Source organism: Teleopsis dalmanni, chromosome 2, assembly GCF_002237135.1.
Source record: "Teleopsis dalmanni isolate 2A chromosome 2, ASM223713v2, whole genome shotgun sequence".
NCBI lineage: Eukaryota > Metazoa > Arthropoda > Insecta > Diptera > Diopsidae > Teleopsis > Teleopsis dalmanni.
In genome coordinates, this window is record NC_051847.1 from 153,723,729 (window position 1) to 153,729,144 (window position 5,416).

Here is a 5,416-nt window from a genome sequence, read left to right on the forward strand (position 1 = left end):
AATAGAGTTTATTCAAACAATTTGACACTTTCTGCTAAATGTCTACAAAGGTATTGCTTATTCCCAACTCTATGCAATATTTATGGAGTTTATTTTGCCTATTTTGTGGCTGTACAACTTTTATTTTTTTAGAGGACTCCAAAAATCTTGTTAGTGATATCCGTGGAACGAATATTTAAATAATAATTGATGATATAGAATTAAACTGTGTAATATATCACAAGTTCTAGAGGTCCTACAGGGCAAAGGACCTTATATTTCAGTCCCTCATTCTTAGCTAACTTAGTTAAATTATTTTTGTGTTAACTAAATAAATAATCATAAATAAATAAAATAAATAATGTAAATTTTACGCAATAACAAATCTTTGCAAGTAATAACTCTTAGGTTTTCCTATTGTCACACATTTCAATAACTTTTAATAATAATATAGTAAAATGGAAGTAAAACATATGATATTTTTGCGACCTCTTGGATATAAATTTTAAACATGTTTTATACTAAGGAAATTACTTTCTGATGTTGTTGCTGTTGCACATGTATTTGTTGTTTAAACAAGAAAAAGCCTCTATGATTTTACTTAAAAGTCTTTGCTTTTATTCCTTATGATTATTTTTATTAGAGTAATTATTTTATTATAGAGTAAATTATAGTAGAAATTATAGTGCTATCGCTTAAAATGTTTTAATAGTCCCAGAGTATCAGCTGCTCTGATTATCAGCTATCATCTGCTTCTGGCGTAAAAAGGCGTCTTCTGCTTTAAATCAAATGTTTTCGTTTTCCTTCCTTGTGATAATAGTAGAATTATACCAAAAATTATAGAATTATCGCACAAAATTCTTAAGTAGTTCCTAATTATTAGCTGCTCCGACAGAAAATATTACAACTTACTGACGCAAGAAGGCAAGAGAAAGCCCTTTTTGCTTTAATTCAAAAGTTTTCACATTCCTCCTCTGTGAGCACTTCTATTACAGCAGAATTATAGTAAAATTATAGTAAAAATTATAGCAACATAGCGCAATACGGTTTAGTTTTTTGTGTATTTAATTTTCAGATGCTCTGAGAGAAAACATTTCAACTTTCAGGCAACAAAAAGTCTTCTCTGTTTTAACTCGAACGTTCACACTTGCCTCCTTTCGAGATCACTCATATTATGGCAGAATTATAACAGAAATTTTTGCATTATCGCACAAATTACTTTAGTGGCCTCTTGTTATAAACTGTTCTGAGAAAAAATATGGAATGAATAAACTACAATCGCATACTACAGTAGCTGACTACTCTCATCGTAGTCCAATTTAAGCCGTAGTCCAATTTGGATCGTAGTCCAATTTGGATCGCAGTCCAATTTGGATCGTAGTCGAATTTGGATCGTAGTCCAATTTAGACCGTAGTCCAATTTAGACCGTAGTCCAAAGTATACAGCAACTGTAGCTTAATCGTGCGCAGCCCTTAAGTTAAGGTTTTGCTTAACTTCATTATATAGCTAATATAGTTTAATTGAACGTTGTATATAGTTAAGTTGAGTTGAAATGAAACGCACTCCTCTGCAGTACATTTATAACTGACTCTTTATTTGTTTCTCAAAAATCTTAAAATCTAAAATTATAGTAATTGTCTTAAAAACTAAAAGATAATATTACAGTATAATTATAATTAGGTGTGGTTCACACACATATTATGATATAATGATGTATAATTATGATTATGATATATTGTATATAATTATGATTAAGATATATTAAGTATATTATAATATATGACAATATGCAATTGTTTCTGCTTAAATAGAAGGGAGTAAATAACAATGAAACAATAAAATTTTATTTAATTTATAAAATATTTTGGCTGCTCGTAGAACTGTTTCGAGTACTGCTTAATATCTACCACCTGTGGTCTTAGGACATAATGATTGTCATTTAAAAATAATCATTTTAAATAAGTAAAAATTCTGAACTTTAAAAATTCTACTTTAAAATGACAGCAATATATCATAAATTGAATGAAGTCAATCTGTTTAAATCAGAGAATTCGGATATATGATATATCTCTACCCATATATACAGGTATATCTTTCTTTAAGTATATAAACTTACATTATAAAATTATTATAATTGTTTCCTACTTGAATCGGTAGCTGTAATCCACTTGGAAAGTTTTACTTGTCTATTTAAATATATTCTCTAACGCATATATGATTTCGAAATAGAGATTTCTTTAGTTTTCTTTTGTGAACTCACTTTCTGTAAAAGCCTTCTGCGTCAAACCATAAAATCATGTCTCCTTCACCTTCACCCCGCATTAAATTTACGACAAAAACATTAATAGCAGAAATAAGTGTATGCATACTTATAGTACATACACACAAATGGATATCCTTACACACATACAACCCCCCAGATACATACACCTCATTTGGTAAACTATAACAGGATATGTGAGTGGTTCTACTAATATTCGTCGTCCTCTTCGCATGTGAACTGCCTAACACCGCATGACCTTTTCTTTAGTATTTAGAGTTTTTTTCTGTTTTTTTAAGAACTGTTTTTTTTGTGGCATTTGTACTGTGCCATTAAAAGGATATCGATTTTTAGTCAAAAGGTAGTCATATGTGTACTACATATTCAAGTTATTATTTTCATATTTGTGCGGTTGTACATAAAGGTAATAAGCTCAGATATAACCAAAATGTTTATTCACTTTAAATGCCAAATATTTGATTGCTGGCTTGATTGCGTTTTTATGTGTTTGTATGCAGATATTTGTACATTATTTTACCTTTGTATGCAGTTTATTATTTTTTTATTATTTGCTTTGTAAGGACATGCAAATGTGCGACTATGACAACAGCAAAACAACAATGTGTGACTTGATGTCATTCGATATAGTTTAAAGGTACTGAGCCATAACAGCATTTTTTAAACGCTACTGCGAAATTTTGCTCTTTCAACAGGATAAGTAGCTATCTTTCAGATTGATTTTAAAAATAATAATAAAATAATTTCTTAAAGGATTGATTTATTTATTCATATGACTTAATGCGATATTTAGAAGAGCAAGAAATAAACCACAGAATACTGTTTTTATGGCACACGGTTTTTAATGGCATTCGTATAGCGAGATTAAACTAAATCGTGGTCTTAAGAAATTTTCGAGGACTTTATTGAATAGAGGCGAATTTCATATTATTAGTATCTGGTTGGAGGCTCCATGCTACAGAAGGAGGTGAGTAAATCAGTAGTAGCATTTGGTTAAAACTCAACCTTAGTTGTCTTTTGGTTCCTCCGGTTGGTGAGCGATGGCGATACATTTTGTTCTATAACTCCAATCTATTTAACTATAAAGAGCACAATATTCTTAAGCATCTTAAATCGCTCATTAAAGTCGATTCAAATTTAGATGAACATCTATTCGGTGTAAAATAACGTACTAAATATAAATACACATCACCTCAACTTAAATATTAGCGCAAGAGAAATCCGTCAATTACTTCGGTGAAAATAACCATATAAATCATGTCATTCATACTAAATGTTAGAAATATCTATCTAACATAATATAAAATTTCCCATTATTTTTTGATAGATAAGAAATATGTTCGCAAATAGCTTCAATAATTCTAAGCCTTCTGTTGTAATCAGCAGTAGTTTAAAAGATAGTGAACCTTATAAACATTTAAAACCTTTTTATATTCTGCTCTGTATATAAACACAAGCGTAGATCTATCAACATAATTAGCTACAATACTAAGGAACACGTACTTAGATAGAAGTAAAAGCAAGATAAGGCAGTTTCGCACTATTTTGAAACCAACATATAATATACTCGTTATTATGGACGAGTATCCTTTCTTTCGTTTTCTTAAAAATCAGAGAGTAGAAGCAATAACCACAACAACACTTTTACAGAATTCACTTGCAATTTTTTAAATAAATTACATTTCCATTAAAAGCATGAAGAAATTCAGAGAAAGAGCAAGTTCATAACGACCCAAAACTGAGTCCAGTCGTCCGCTGCACCAGAGTGTCCCCACTAAATTGTTAATCATTTTAGATATAGAACTTTGTTTAGCTTATCAACACTGGTGTTTTTAATTATGAACTATTCCAGTAAAATGCTTTACACATAATATCTAATGCGTTTGTATTTCGTAACTGTGGTTATCATAACTGCGGTTGTTCAATTGCGGTCGTCTTGAAGTATGAAATGCTGTCTATTAGTAGTTCTTGGATGACGTGTGCTCTATATGAAGGAGTAGAATCTTGTTGAAACGTCTACACACTCACTCTCCTCATTAAAACGGCTGGCTGTGTTTAGAATATCTTCTAAAACCTTTCTGCACATTTGTGAAATCTTGTTGGAACCAAATGTCGATATCGTCGATGTTTAACTGATTAATTTTAGGAAATCACTAATAAAAATTCAGTCAGCAAGGATTGATAGCGCTTGCCATTCATAGTAACCGCAGCTCCTTCCTCATTTTGGAAGAAACAAGGACCGATGATACCGCCACTCACACAAATCAGGCAATTTTATTGGATATGATGGTGACTGGTTATTGGTTTGAGAATTATCTGCGCTCCATATACAGCAGATTTGCCTACTGATGTACAACACATAAAATATACGAAGTGCTCTAAGAACTTCGCGAAGAATTTATTTTTCTCAAAGTAAATTTCCGCAATTTGGAAGCGTTCTAGCGTTAAACGATTCATAATGAAGCGTTCATATGTTAACCCAGTTTGACACACTCAGCAATCAAGACACCCGTTATTTTATATATATTTTATTAAGTGTATATTATTTCAAGTTAATCGTAGAACTTATACTATTCACACTTCAGATAACTTAATGGTGGGCTATAGCAAAAAATATATAATATGTATGCATAATTAAATAATCAAACTCCTCTAACTACATATTCCGTTTCATTGCCTGATAATTTTTACAAGTTCAATTAATAAAATATGAAGATACAATCGATGGAAATGACAAAGCAAAAGCTGTGTGCATATGTGAAAGATTATATAGTTTGCTAATGTCGTATAGAAACTGTTAGTAATAGCGGTTCTACGGTCAGCATGACAAGTGATAAATGATCCTTAAAATATTAATACTAAAACTGTCAATCAATTTCTGTTTGCGTACGTTATCCTTGTGCAATTATAAAGGAGCGCATTTATTAAAGTGTCTCCATGTGTGAGATACGTGCGTGCCATTGGAACAAAAGTACTTATATGTCACATACGTACACAAAATATTATGCCATATTTTAGTAAGGACATACAATATTTAAATAATAATGTTAGAAAATTTCCTTAGAGATATTATTAATTTTTATTTTTACATTCACTTGTATTTTATTTGGTTCCATTTGTTGTTTTTACGTCAACCTTTGGCTTATGAATTAAATATG